At 47.5% G+C, this 12,544-nt stretch overlaps 12 non-coding genes and 3 pseudogenes across 12 annotated transcripts; 2 read left to right on the top strand and 13 right to left on the bottom strand.

Moving 5' to 3' along the window:
* Nucleotides 1–2,759: 2,759 nt before the first annotated feature.
* Nucleotides 2,760–2,923, top strand: LOC134950959 (U1 spliceosomal RNA). Its single transcript, XR_010183786.1, has one exon. It is a non-coding gene; the product is annotated as a U1 spliceosomal RNA (small nuclear RNA).
* A 152-nt stretch (nucleotides 2,924–3,075) lies between these two features.
* LOC134952043 (U1 spliceosomal RNA) lies at nucleotides 3,076–3,238 on the top strand. The gene has a single exon (XR_010184663.1). It is a non-coding gene; the product is annotated as a U1 spliceosomal RNA (small nuclear RNA).
* A 2,032-nt stretch (nucleotides 3,239–5,270) lies between these two features.
* On the bottom strand, nucleotides 5,271–5,434 carry LOC134950905 (U1 spliceosomal RNA). The gene has a single exon (XR_010183741.1). It is a non-coding gene; the product is annotated as a U1 spliceosomal RNA (small nuclear RNA).
* A 671-nt stretch (nucleotides 5,435–6,105) lies between these two features.
* LOC134952093 (U1 spliceosomal RNA) lies at nucleotides 6,106–6,267 on the bottom strand. Its single transcript, XR_010184704.1, has one exon. It is a non-coding gene; the product is annotated as a U1 spliceosomal RNA (small nuclear RNA).
* Nucleotides 6,268–6,419: 152 nt separating this feature from the next.
* Nucleotides 6,420–6,583, bottom strand: LOC134951383 (U1 spliceosomal RNA). Its single transcript, XR_010184134.1, has one exon. It is a non-coding gene; the product is annotated as a U1 spliceosomal RNA (small nuclear RNA).
* A 695-nt stretch (nucleotides 6,584–7,278) lies between these two features.
* LOC134953415 (U1 spliceosomal RNA) lies at nucleotides 7,279–7,420 on the bottom strand (annotated as a pseudogene).
* Nucleotides 7,421–7,565: 145 nt separating this feature from the next.
* LOC134953165 (U1 spliceosomal RNA) lies at nucleotides 7,566–7,720 on the bottom strand (annotated as a pseudogene).
* A 671-nt stretch (nucleotides 7,721–8,391) lies between these two features.
* LOC134953032 (U1 spliceosomal RNA) lies at nucleotides 8,392–8,554 on the bottom strand. The gene has a single exon (XR_010185378.1). It is a non-coding gene; the product is annotated as a U1 spliceosomal RNA (small nuclear RNA).
* A 152-nt stretch (nucleotides 8,555–8,706) lies between these two features.
* Nucleotides 8,707–8,870, bottom strand: LOC134951612 (U1 spliceosomal RNA). Its single transcript, XR_010184319.1, has one exon. It is a non-coding gene; the product is annotated as a U1 spliceosomal RNA (small nuclear RNA).
* Nucleotides 8,871–9,562: 692 nt separating this feature from the next.
* LOC134952717 (U1 spliceosomal RNA) lies at nucleotides 9,563–9,704 on the bottom strand (annotated as a pseudogene).
* Nucleotides 9,705–9,856: 152 nt separating this feature from the next.
* On the bottom strand, nucleotides 9,857–10,020 carry LOC134951529 (U1 spliceosomal RNA). The gene has a single exon (XR_010184253.1). It is a non-coding gene; the product is annotated as a U1 spliceosomal RNA (small nuclear RNA).
* Nucleotides 10,021–10,691: 671 nt separating this feature from the next.
* LOC134952289 (U1 spliceosomal RNA) lies at nucleotides 10,692–10,854 on the bottom strand. Its single transcript, XR_010184847.1, has one exon. It is a non-coding gene; the product is annotated as a U1 spliceosomal RNA (small nuclear RNA).
* Nucleotides 10,855–11,006: 152 nt separating this feature from the next.
* Nucleotides 11,007–11,171, bottom strand: LOC134952098 (U1 spliceosomal RNA). The gene has a single exon (XR_010184708.1). It is a non-coding gene; the product is annotated as a U1 spliceosomal RNA (small nuclear RNA).
* A 673-nt stretch (nucleotides 11,172–11,844) lies between these two features.
* Nucleotides 11,845–12,007, bottom strand: LOC134952226 (U1 spliceosomal RNA). Its single transcript, XR_010184796.1, has one exon. It is a non-coding gene; the product is annotated as a U1 spliceosomal RNA (small nuclear RNA).
* A 152-nt stretch (nucleotides 12,008–12,159) lies between these two features.
* On the bottom strand, nucleotides 12,160–12,323 carry LOC134950538 (U1 spliceosomal RNA). Its single transcript, XR_010183439.1, has one exon. It is a non-coding gene; the product is annotated as a U1 spliceosomal RNA (small nuclear RNA).
* Between the last annotated feature and the right edge of the window lie 221 nt (nucleotides 12,324–12,544).

Genomic DNA, 12,544 nt, shown 5'->3' with positions numbered 1-12,544 from the left:
ACCCTACCCATTGAGCTACTTGATCCTGCATCTATTCTAACCTCCAAAAACAGATTCAGTTGCATTTTCCAGCGTGTTTTGTTTGCGCCTTTGCAAATGTCTTACATCGACAAACTTATTTAGTACTATTTTGCAAATAGGGTTACATTGTCGCAACATTGTGTTCCCAAATTGCTTGATTTTTTTAAATGCAACAATTGATAAAGACACCTGATAATTGCTCTGTGGAGTCTTATTTTGTGTCTACTTCTTATCTACATTTAATTCCCTACCTCTAATCAAGGCATTTTTAAATGCTGGGGGCTGCCAGGACGTGAGGCCTACCTAGACTTTAGATCTGAATTTGAATGTACTTGTGAACTAACTTAATTTCCTACTTCTAAATTCATTCCTAAATTCACTACTTACATTAATCCTGTAGTTGGGCATTTTGAGCCTTCAATTGTGGGCATTGTTTTGTGTCCAAACCAGCAGCTGGTGGTGTGCATTTGCTGGAAAGGCATCGAAGACCTCCGATATGCTGCATCTCCTGATGTGTGTCTCCCTCAAGTGGCTGTCAGCAAATGCATGCTAGACACCCCATGCCAAGCTGATTGTGACATCACGGAACATGCATCATAGAACAGGCATGCTAGAATATGGGTCTTCAACCTGCGACCCTCCAGCTGCTGTGGAACTACATATACCAGCATGCCCTGCCTCAGTTTTAGCATACCTTAATAGCAAAACTGTGGCAGGGCATGCTGGGATGTGTAGTTTCACAGCAGCTGGAGGGCCACAGGATGAAGACCCATGTGCTAGAGCCAAGCCGCAGGTACATTGAATGCTAGCAAGCTGAATGTTTAAATCATTTTTGTTCCGCAGCATTCCAATGCGGAAGATTCCATGGAACCAGAGATTATTCCATTGAGAAGGACATGCTGCCTGGATGACTGCACTGTGCAAATTAAATCACGGAGCCAGTTGGCTTGTGGGTGGCTCTGGTGACTGGGTGGTTGGGTGGGCGGTGTGTCGGAGGTGGAGCACATGCAAATGAATGTGTATCATCCAGCTAGTGAGAGTGAAAACTCATGCAGGAGTGTGCCTGCTTGTCAGTGGGTTATGCACCTTGCCAGGCGTCAAATCTACATGGAGCAGCTGGAGGGGACAAGAGCAGGTTTGCAAAATATAGATAGAAGAGCATATATGCTGGCGCATTCTCCATGATTGTGTCAGCTTATGTTTTGGTGCACTGCACTTTCCTTCACTAAGTTTTAGCCATTTTGGTTAAATGCAAGTGTAGTTGCTTCTCGCCCTTTTGGCTGTGATCTTGTATCGTGGTTGAAGAGTCTGCTGGAGGGATTGTTTTCTTCATTGGCGAGAGACTGAAGATATTCCAGGATGGAAGGCTTGGGAACACTATCCGTTTTTCAGTTGTGGAAGAGTTGAAAGACCGGATTGGACTACATTCTATAGTAAAGGATATCTTTGTATTTATTAATCCTCCCTTTATATGTGTCTGTCTTTCAATAAAGCTTCGGGCTTGTGATTCCCTCACCCTCTTACACTCCACACACATAGCCTTATTAACTGTTGTATTATTGTATTGTTTAAATGTATAGTGCAGTTCATGATTTATAGTGTAGGCTGGCCTGTGCTGTAGTTCTTGAACTGTACTATACCGACAGCATTTGTATTGTGTTTTGGCTGTGCTGCAAAACGGTACTTATGTGTGTAATGTTTATGTATGTTTTTTTGCTTCTTTATGTCAATAAAGACTGCTTTTTCAATCCAATATCTGAAAACAATCAATGTTTATCTTTGATGGCAATAGAAGTGGTATGATATTTGCTGCTTTTGAAAGGCAATATCTGATATGTCCCCTATCTGGGAACCATATATTAAATGGCTTTTCAGAAAAGGGAGATGGGAGAAGAGCTTTCAGTACTTGTAGGACCGATGCTCATTTCCTATTCTAGCCTCCAAAAACAGATTCAGTTGCATTTTCCAGCGTGTTTTGGATGCGCCTTTGCAAATGTCTTACATCGACAAACTTATTTAGTACTATTTTGCAAATAGGGTTACATTGTTGCAACATTGTGTTCCCTAATTGCTTGATTTTTTAAATGCAACAATTGATAAAGACACCTGATAACTGCTCTGTGGAGTCTTATTTTGCGTCTACTTCTTATCTCCACTATTCTGACTTCTCCTGTCTGCTTACTTTGTGCCTTCCAACGCACAATGCGAACTACAGGTAGTGCTGCAGGGCCCACACCCTTTTAGTTGCCTTACAGAGCAGCTCTGGAGCTATTACAGTGCCCAGCTGCTGCAAGTAATCAGCTTGAATGCTTCAGGGGCTGGGGCATAGCCAACATGAGCCCCACACCGAAGTAGGGTGGAGGTGTTTAATGCGAACTAGGGGTCATCCAAGCGCCGCAAAAGGCCGCCATGCCCTGCACGCCCCTTTTCTCTTTTCATATGCAGACGAGGGTTGAAGCCAACTTTGACCCACTGCTTGGATGACATCACCATAAGCAAATCCATCTGCTGCAGGCCTTCCCCCAGGAATGCTTGCACTAGTTGTTGCATTTTGTTTGTTGTTTGGGGGTGCTTCAGTATTAGGTAGCCTTCTGCCCTCCCATGTTCATCTGAAAATATGTGTTCTCCCTGCAGTTGTTGTCCCCAGATGAGAGTTCCCTTGTGCTGCCTCAGTTGAATCTCCTTTACTTGACAGAGATGTGCCTGAGCAGCGGCCCTCCCCAGCCCTATCCCAAATCATACTTATTTTGCATAGGAGATACCATGGTCATGAAGATTGTTCTCCCAGGGTGAGGTTCATTCATTGCATTCTGGGTATGCTGACCCCTGTGATTTCCCCAAATGTGGGAAACTTGACAGCATTATTTGTGGTAGTGGGGGACTGTGTTTGTGCTTTCCTCTGGTCAGCTCTGGTAAAAGTCAGATTTCTTTGTCTCAGATCTTCCTCTAGCCTTGTTCTTCTTTCGAGAGTTTCCTTGTGCTGCCTCAGTTGGATCTCCTTCACTTGACAGGGGGGTGCCCGAGCAACGACCCTCCCCAGCTCTAGCCCAACTCCTACTTACCTGCCAGGTGAGATACTATGATCATGAAGGTGCTTCTCCCAGGGCAAGGCTCACCCATTGCACTCTGGGTGTGCTGCTCCTGCGATTTCCCCAAATGTGGGAAACTTGACTGCATAATTTGTGTTTCCCCTGGTCGGCTCTCGTATAATTCAGATCTCTTTGTCTCAGGTCTCTCTCCAGCCTAGTTTGCTGTCTGTTTCCACTTCTCTTTTCTTGAGCCGCTCCCTTCTATGCCCTTGCGCACTATCCCAGGATAATTATTGTAGCTGGTCTGCGGGTAACAGCTCTCAGATCCACTTCTAGAAAAAATGCAACAATGTAATTTGAGTGACAAACTGCAGAGATGAACGCTTTCTGTGACTGCTGCACAGGGATCACACAAACTCTATTCATAGGGCTGACTTCACTTAGGGGAGATGTTCTCGCCCCGCAAAGAAGTGCGAGTATATACCGCACTTACGGTACCATTGGATTTACAGATATTTTTTTGCAATACACTATGGGGGTCATTCTGAGTTGATTGCTCGCTATTTAAAACGGTGGAGTTAACATATCTCACGTGGAAGGTGATCATGTTATTAGCCTTGGCTTCGGCTAGGCGAGTGTCGGAATTAGCGGCTTTGTCACATAAAAGCCCATATTTGGTGTTCCATGTGGATAGAGCGGAATTGCGGACCCATCCTCAATTCCTACCAAAAGTGGTCTCATCTTTTCATATGAACCAACCTATTGTGGTGCCTTTGGCTACGCGTGACTTGGAGGATTCCGAGTTACTTGATGTGGTCAGGGCTTTGAAAATTTACGTGGCCAGGACGGCTAGAGTCAGGAAAACTGAAGCGCTGTTTGTCCTGTATGCAACCAACAAGATTGGTGCCCCTGCTTCAAAGCAGGCTATTGCTCGCTGGATTTGTAACACGATTCAGCAAAGCGCATTCTATGGCTGGATTGCAGTTACCGAAATCGGTCTAGGCCCATTCCACGAGGAAAGTGGGCTCTTCTTGGGCGGCTGCCCGAGGGGTCTCGGCACTACAGCTGTGTCGAGCTGCTACTTGGTCAGGTTCAAACACCTTTTCAAAATACTATAAGTTTGATACCCTGGCTGAGGAGGAACTCATGTTTGCTCAATCGGTGCTGCAGAGTCATCCGCACTCTCCCGCCCGTTTTGGAGCTTTGGTATAATCCCCATGGTCCTTACGGAGTCCCCAGCATCCTCTAGGACGTTAGAGAAAATAAGATTTTAAACCTACCGGTAAATCTTTTTCTCGTAGTCCGTAGAGGATGCTGGGCGCCCGTCCCAAGTGCGGACTACTTCTGCAATACTTGTATATAGTTATTGCTTCAATAAGGGTTATGTTAGAGTTGCATCGGTCCTGCACTGATGCTACAGTATGTTGTTTTTTCGTACTCATAACTGGGTAGTTTATCACAAGTTATACGGTGTGATTGGTGTGGCTGGTATGAATCTTGCCCTGGATTAACAAAATCCTTTCCTCATACTGTCAGTCTCCTCTGGCGCATAGAGGGAGGAGCCAGTGCACACCCAGAACTAAAGTCTTTCTTAAAGTGCCCATGTCTCCTGCGGAGCCCGTCTATCCCCATGGTCCTTTCGGAGTCCCCAACACCCTCTACGGACTACGAGAAAAAGATTTACCGGTAGGTTTAAAATCTTATTTTCTACTTTATTCTTTTCTATCCTAGTTTATTACGACCAACTCTCATCCAAGGAGTTTGATATTCTACTACCTGCATGCAATTTAAATTGCTTAAATTGTTTATATGGTTGATTTGTCCTTCACAACCCATAATCTGCAACTTGGATGTACTTGTGTCATTGAAAATCTTATAATAAAAATGTTTATATATTGAAAAAAAAAGTTATAAGACATATGCATTCAATATTTGAAGAAACAAAATAAAATAAAGCTATGTATTGGGTTTCACTAACAAGCACATTGGAAGACTTGACTACTGTTAAAAGACATGCATTACATGGTATAGAGCCACAAACCACAATGTAGTAAAATAAAAACAAACTTACATGTGCTAGAGCTGGGGAGGGTCGCTGCTCGGGCATCCCCCTGTCAAGTGAAGGAGATCCAACTGAGGCAGCACAAGGGAACTCTCGAAAGAAGAACAAGGCTAGAGGAAAATCTGAGACAAAGAAATCTGACTTTTACCAGAGCTGTCCAGAGGAAAGCACAAACACAGCCCCCCACTACCACAAATAATGCAGTCGAGTTTCCCACATTTGTGGAAATCACAGGGGTCAGCATACCCAGAATGCAATGAATGAACCTCACCCTGGGAGAACAATCTTCATGACCATGGTATCTCCTATGCAAAATAAGTATGATTTGGGATAGGGCTGGGGAGGGCCGCTGCTCAGGCACATCTCTGTCAAGTAAAGGAGATTCAACTGAGGTAGCACAAGGGAACTCTCATCTGGGGACAACAACTGCAGGGAGAACACATATTTTCAGATGAACATGGGAGGGCAGAAGGCTACCTAATACTGAAGCACCCCCAAACAACAAACAAAATGCAACAACTAGTGCAAGCATTCCTGGGGGAAGGCCTGCAGTAGATGGATTTGCATATGGTGATGTCATCCAAGCAGAGGGTCAAAGTTGGCTTCAACCCTCGTCTGCATATGAAAAGAGAAAAGGGGCGTGCAGGGCATGGCAGCCTTTTGCGGCGCTTGGATGACCCCTAGCTCGCATTAAACACCTCCACCCTCCTTCGGTGTGGGGCTCATGTTGGCTATGCCCCAGCCCCTGAAGCATTCAAGCTGATTTCTTGCAGCAGCTGGGCACTGTAACAGCTCCAGAGCTGCTCTGTAAGGCAAATAAAAGGGTGTGGGACCTGCAGCACTACCTGTAGTTCGCATTGTGCGTTGGAAGGCAAAAAGTAAGCAGACGGGAGAAGTCAGGATAGTGCGCAAGGGCATAGAAGGGAGGGGCTCAAGAAAAGAGAAGTGGAAACAGACAGCAAACTAGGCTGGAGAGAGACCTGAGACAAAGAGACCTGAATTATACGAGAGCCGACCAGGGGAACACAAATTATGCAGTCAAGTTTCCCACATTTGGGGAAATCGCAGGAGCAGCACACCCAGAGTGCAATGGGTGAGCCTTGCCCTGGGAGAAGCACCTTCATGATCATAGTATCTCACCTGGCAGGTAAGTAGGAGTTGGGCTAGAGCTGGGGAGGGTCGCTGCTCGGGCACCCCCTTCTCAAGTGAAGGAGATCCAACTGAGGCAGCACAAGGAAACTCTCGAAAGAAGAACAAGGCTAGAGGAAGATCTGAGACAAAGAAATCTGACTTTTACCAGAGCTGACCAGAGGAAAGCACAAACACAGTCACTCACTACCACAAATAATGCAGTCAAGTTTCCCACATTTGGGGAAATCACAGGGGTCAGCATACCCAGAATGCAATGAATGAACCTCACCCTGGGAGAACAATCTTCATGACCATGGTATCTCCTATGCAAAATAAGTATGATTTGGGATAGGGCTGGGGAGGGCCGCTGCTCAGGCACATCTCTGTCAAGTAAAGGAGATTCAACTGAGGCAGCACAAGGGAACTCTCATCTGGGGACAACAACTGCAGGGAGAACACATATTTTCAGATGAACATGGGAGGGCAGAAGGCTGCCTAATACTGAAGCACCCCCAAACAACAAACCAAATGCAACAACTAGTACAAGCATTCCTGGGGGAAGGTCTGCAGAAGACGGATTTGCATACGGTGATGTCATCCAAGCAGTGGGCCAAAGTTGGCTGGAACCCTCATCTGCATATGAAAAGAGAAAAGGGGTATGCAGGGCATGGCGGCCTTTTGCGGCGCTTGGATGACCCCTAGTTCGCATTAAATACCCCCACCCTCCTTCTGTGTGGGGCTCATGTTGGCCATGCCCCAGCCCCTGAAGCATTCAAGCTGATTTCTTGCAGCAGCTGGGCACTGTAACAGCTCCAGAGCTGCTCTGTAAGGCAAGTAAAAGGGTGTAGGCCCTGCAGCACTACCTGTAGTTTGCATTGTGCATTGTAAGGCACAAAGTAAGCAGACGGGAGGAGAAGTCAGAATAGTGCACAAGGGTATAGAAGGGAGGGGCTCAAGAAAAAAGAAGTGGAAACAGACAGTAAACTAGGCTGGAGAGAGACCTGAGACAAAGAGATCTGAATTATATGAGAGCCGACCAGGGGAAACACAAATTACGCAGTCAAGTTTCCCACATTTGGAGAAATCACAGGGGCAGCACACCCAAAGTGCAATGGGTGATCCTTGCCCAGGGAGAAGCAACTTCATGATCATAGTATCTCACCTGGCAGGTAAGTAGGAGTTGGGCTAGAGCTGGGGAGGGTCGCTGCTCGGGCACCCCCCTGTCAAGTGAAGGAGATCCAACTGAGGCAGCACAAGGGAACTCTCGAAAGAAGAACAAGGCTAGAGGAAAATCTGAGACAAAGAAATCTGACTTTTACCAGAGCTGACCAGAGGAAAGCACTACCACAAATAATGCAGTCGAGTTTCCCACATTTAGGGAAATCACAGGGGTCAGCATACCCAGAATGCAATGAATGAACCTCACCCTGAGAGAACAATCTTCATGACCATGGTATCGCCTATGCACAATAAGTATGATTTGGGATAGGGCTGGGGAGGGCCGCTGCTCAGGCACATCTCTGTCAAGTAAAGGAGATTCAACTGAGGCAGCACAAGGGAACTCTCATCTGGGGACAACAACTGCAGGGAGAACACATATTTTCAGATGAACATGGGAGGGCAGAAGGCTGCTTAATACTGAAGCACCCCCAAACAACAAACCAAATGCAACAACTAGTGCAAGCATTCCTGGGGGAAGGCCTGCAGCAGATGGATTTGCATATGGTGATGTCATCCAAGCAGTGGGTCAAAGTTGGCTTCAACCCTCGTCTGCATATGAAAAGATAAAATTGGCATGCAGGGCATGGCGGCCTTTTGCGGTGCTTGGATGACCCCTAGTTCGCATTAAACACCTCCACCCTCCTTCGGTGTGGGGCTCATGATGGCTATGCCCCAGCCCCTGAAGCATTCAAGCTGATTTCTTGCAGCAGCTGGGCACTGTAACAGCTCCAGAGCTGCTCTGTAAGGCAAGTAAAAGGGTGTGGGCCCTGCAGCACTACCTGTAGTTTGCATTGTGCGTTGGAAGGCACAAAGTAAGCAGACGGGAGAAGTCAGGATAGTGCGCAAGGGCATAGAAGGGAGCAACTCAAGAAAAGAGAAGTGGAAACAGACTGCAAATTAGGCTGGAGAGAGACCTGAGACAAAGAGATCTGAATTATACGAGAGCCGACCAGGTGAAACACAAATTATGCAGTCAAGTGTCCAACATTTGGGGAAACCGCAGGAGTAGCACACCCAGAGTGCAATGGGTGAGCCTTGCCCTGGGAGAAGCACCTTCATGATCATAGTATCTCACCTGGCAGGTAAGTAGGAGCTGGGCTAGAGCTGGGGAGGATCGCTGCTCGGGCACCCCCCTGTCAAGTGAAGGAGATCCAACTGAGGCAGCACAAGGGAACTCTCGAAAGAAGAACAAGGCTAGAGGAAGATCTGAGACAAAGAAATCTGACTTTTACCAGAGCTGACCAGAGGAAAGCACAAACACAGTCCCTCACTACCACAAATAATGCAGTCCAGTTTCCCACATTTGGGGAAATCACAAGGGTCAGCATACCCAGAATGCAATGAATGAACCTCACCCTGGGAGAACAATCTTCATGACCATGGTATCTCCTATGCAAAATAAGTATGATTTGGGATAGAGCTGGGGAGGGCCGCTGCTCAGGCACATCTCTGTCAAGTAAAGGAGATTCAACTGAGGCAGCACAAGGGAACTCTCATCTGGGGACAACAACTGCAGGGAGAACACATATTTTCAGATGAACATGGGAGGGCAGAAGGCTGCCTAATACTGAAGCACCCCCAAACAACAAACCAAATGCAACAACTAGTGCAAGCATTCCTGGGGGAAGGCCTGCAGTAGATGGATTTGCATATGGTGATGTCATCCAAGCAGTGGGTCAAAGTTGGCTTCTACACTCATCTGCATATGAATAGAGAAGAGGGGAGTGCAGGGCATGGCGGCCTTTTGCGGCGCTTGGATGACCCCTAATTCGCATTAAACATCTCCACCCTCCTTCGGTGTGGGGCTCATGTTGGCTATGCCCCAGCCCCTGAAGCATTCAAGCTGATTTCTTGCAGCAGCTGGGCACTGTAACAGCTCCAGAGCTGCTCTGTAAAGCATGTAAAAGGGTGTGGGCCCTGCAGCACTACCTGTAGTTTGCATTGTGCGTTGGAAGGCACAAAGTAAGCAGACAGGAGAGGTCAGAATAGTGCGCAAGGGCATAGAAGGGAGCGGCTCAAGAAAAGAGAAGTGGAAACAGACAGCAAACTAGGCTGGAGAGAGACCTGAGACAAAGAGATCTGAATTATATGAGAGCCGACCAGGGGAAACACAAATTATGCAGTCAAGTTTCCCACATTTGGGGAAATCACAGGGGCAGCACACCCAGAGTGCAATGGGTGAGCCTTGCCCTGGGAGAAGCACCTACATGATCATAGTATCTCACCTGGCAGGTAAGTAGGAGTTGGGCTAGAGCTGGGGAGGGTCGCAGCTCGGGCACCCCCCTGTCAAGTGAAGGAGATCCAACTGAGGCAGCACAAGGGAACTCTCGAAAGAAGAACAAGGCTAGAGGAAGATCTGAGACAAAGAAATCTGACTTTTACCAGAGCTGACCAGAGGAAAGCACAAACACAGTCCCCCACTACCACAAATAATGCAGTCAAGTTTCCCACATTTGGGGAAATCACAGGGGTCAGCATACCCAGAATGCAATGAATGATCCTCAACCTGGGAGAACAATCTTCATGACCATGGTATCTCCTATGCAAAATAAGTATGATTTGGGATAGAGCTGGGGAGGGCCGCTGCTCAGGCACATCTCTGTCAAGTAAAGGAGATTCAACTGAGGCAGCACAAGGGAACTCTCATCTGGGGACAACAACTGCAGGGAGAACACATATTTTCAGATGAACATGGGAGGGCAGAAGGCTGCCTAATACTGAAGCACCCCCAAACAACAAACCAAATGCAACAACTAGTGCAAGCATTCCTGGGGGAAGGCCTGCAGCAGATGGATTTGCATATGGTGATGTCATCCAAGCAGTGGGTCAAAGTTGGCTTCAACCCTCGTCTGCATATGAAAAGAAAAAAGGGATGTGCAGGGCATGGCGGCCTTTTGCGGCGCTTGGATGACCCCTAATTCACATTAAACACCTCCACCCTCCTTCGGTGTGGGGCCCATGTTGGCTATGCCCCAGCCCCTGAAGCATTCAAGCTGATTTCTTGCAGCAGCTGGGCACTGTAACAGCTCCAGAGCTGCTCTGTAAAGCATGCAAAAGGGCGTGGGCCCTGCAGCACTACCTGTAGTTTGCATTGTGCGTTGGAAGGCACAAAGTAAGCAGACGGGAGAAGTCAGGATAGTGCGCAAGGGCATAGAAGGGAGCGGCTCAAGAAAAGAGAAGTGGAAACAGACAGCAAACTAGGCTGGAGAGAGACCTGAGACAAAGAGATCTGAATTATACGAGAGCCGACCAGGGGAAACACAAATTATGCAGTCAAGTTTCCCACATTTGGGGAAATCGCAAGAGCAGCACACCCAGAGTGCAATGGGTGAGCCTTGCCCTGGGAGAAGCACCTTCATGATCATAGTATCTCACCTGGCAGGTAAGTAGGAGTTGGGCTAGAGCTGGGTAGGGTCGCTGCTCGGGCACTTCCCTGTCAAGTGAAGGAGATCCAACTGAGTCAGCACAAGGGAACTCTCGAAAGAAGAACAAGGCTAGAGGAAGATCTGAGACAAATAAATCTGACTTTTACCAGAGCTGACCAGAGGAAAGCACAAACACAGTCCCCCACTACCACAAATAATGAAGTCGAGTTTCCCACATTTGGGGAAATCACAGGGGGTCAGCATACCCAGAATGCAATGAATGAACCTCACCCTGGGATAACAGTCTTCATTACCATGATATCTCCTATGCAAAATAAGTATGATTTGGGATAGGGCTGGGGAGGGCCGCTGCTCAGGCACATCTCTGTCAAGTAAAGGAGATTCAACTGAGGCAGCACAAGGGAACTCTCATCTGGGGACAACAACTGCAGGGAGAACACATATTTTCAGATGAACATGGGAGGGCAGAAGGCTGCCTAATACTGAAGCACCCCCAAACAACAAACCAAATGCAACAACTAGTACATGCATTCCTGGGGGAAGGTCTGCAGAAGACGGATTTGCATACAGTGATGTCATCCAAGCAGTGGGCCAAAGTTGGCTGGAACCCTCATCTGCATATGAAAAGAGAAAAGGGGTATGCAGGGAATGGCGGCCTTTTGCGGCGCTTGGATGACCCTTAGTTCGCATTAAACACCCCACCCTCCTTCGGTGTGGGGCTCATGTTGGCAATGCCCCAGCCCCTGAAGCATTCAAGCTGATTTCTTGCAGCAGCTTGGCACTGTAACAGCTCCAGAGCTGCTATGTAATGCAAGTAAAAGTTTGTGGGCCCTGCAGCACTACCTGTAGTTTGCATTGTGCATTGGAAGGCACAAAGTAAGCAGACAGGAGGAGAAATCAGGATAGTGCACAAGGGTATAGAAGGGAGGGGCTCAAAAAAAAAGAAGTGGAAACAGACTGCAAACTAGGCTGGAGAGAGACCTGAGACAAAGAGATCTGAATTATATGAAAGCCGACCAGTGGAAACACAAATTATGCAGTCAAGTTTCCCACATTTGGGGAAATCACAGGGGCAGCACACCCAGAGTGCAATGGGTGAGCCTTGCCCTGGGAGAAGCACCTTCATGATCATAGTATCTCACCTGGCAGGTAAGTAGGAGTTGGGCTAGAGCTGGGGAGGGTCGCTGCTTGGGCACCCCCCTGTCAAGTGAAGGAGATCCAACTGAGGCAGCACAAGGGAACTCTCGAAAGAAGAACAAGGCTAGAGGAAGATCTGAGACAAAGAAATCTGACTTTTACCAGAGCTGACCAGAGGAAAGCACAAACACAGTCCCCCACTACCACAAATAATGCAGTCAAGTTTCCCACATTTGGGGAAATCACAGGGGTCAGCATACCCAGAATGCAATGAATGAACCTCACCCTGGGAGAACAATCTTCATGACCATGGTATCTCCTATGCAAAATAAGTATGATTTGGGATAGGGCTGGGGAGGGCCGCTGCTCAGGCACATCTCTGTCAAGTTAAGAAGATTCAACTGAGGCAGCACAAGGGAACTCTCATCTGGGGACAACAACTGCAGGGAGAACACATATTTTCAGATGAACATGGGAGGGCAGAAGGCTGCCTAATACTGAAGCACCCCCAAACAACAAACCAAATGCAACAACTAGTGCAAGCATTCCTGGGGGAA

The sequence above is a fragment of the Pseudophryne corroboree genome, chromosome 8 (genome assembly GCF_028390025.1).
Source record: "Pseudophryne corroboree isolate aPseCor3 chromosome 8, aPseCor3.hap2, whole genome shotgun sequence".
Lineage (NCBI taxonomy): Eukaryota > Metazoa > Chordata > Amphibia > Anura > Myobatrachidae > Pseudophryne > Pseudophryne corroboree.
Note: the sequence above shows the minus strand (reverse complement) of the source record. Positions and strands in the feature narration are given on the sequence as shown.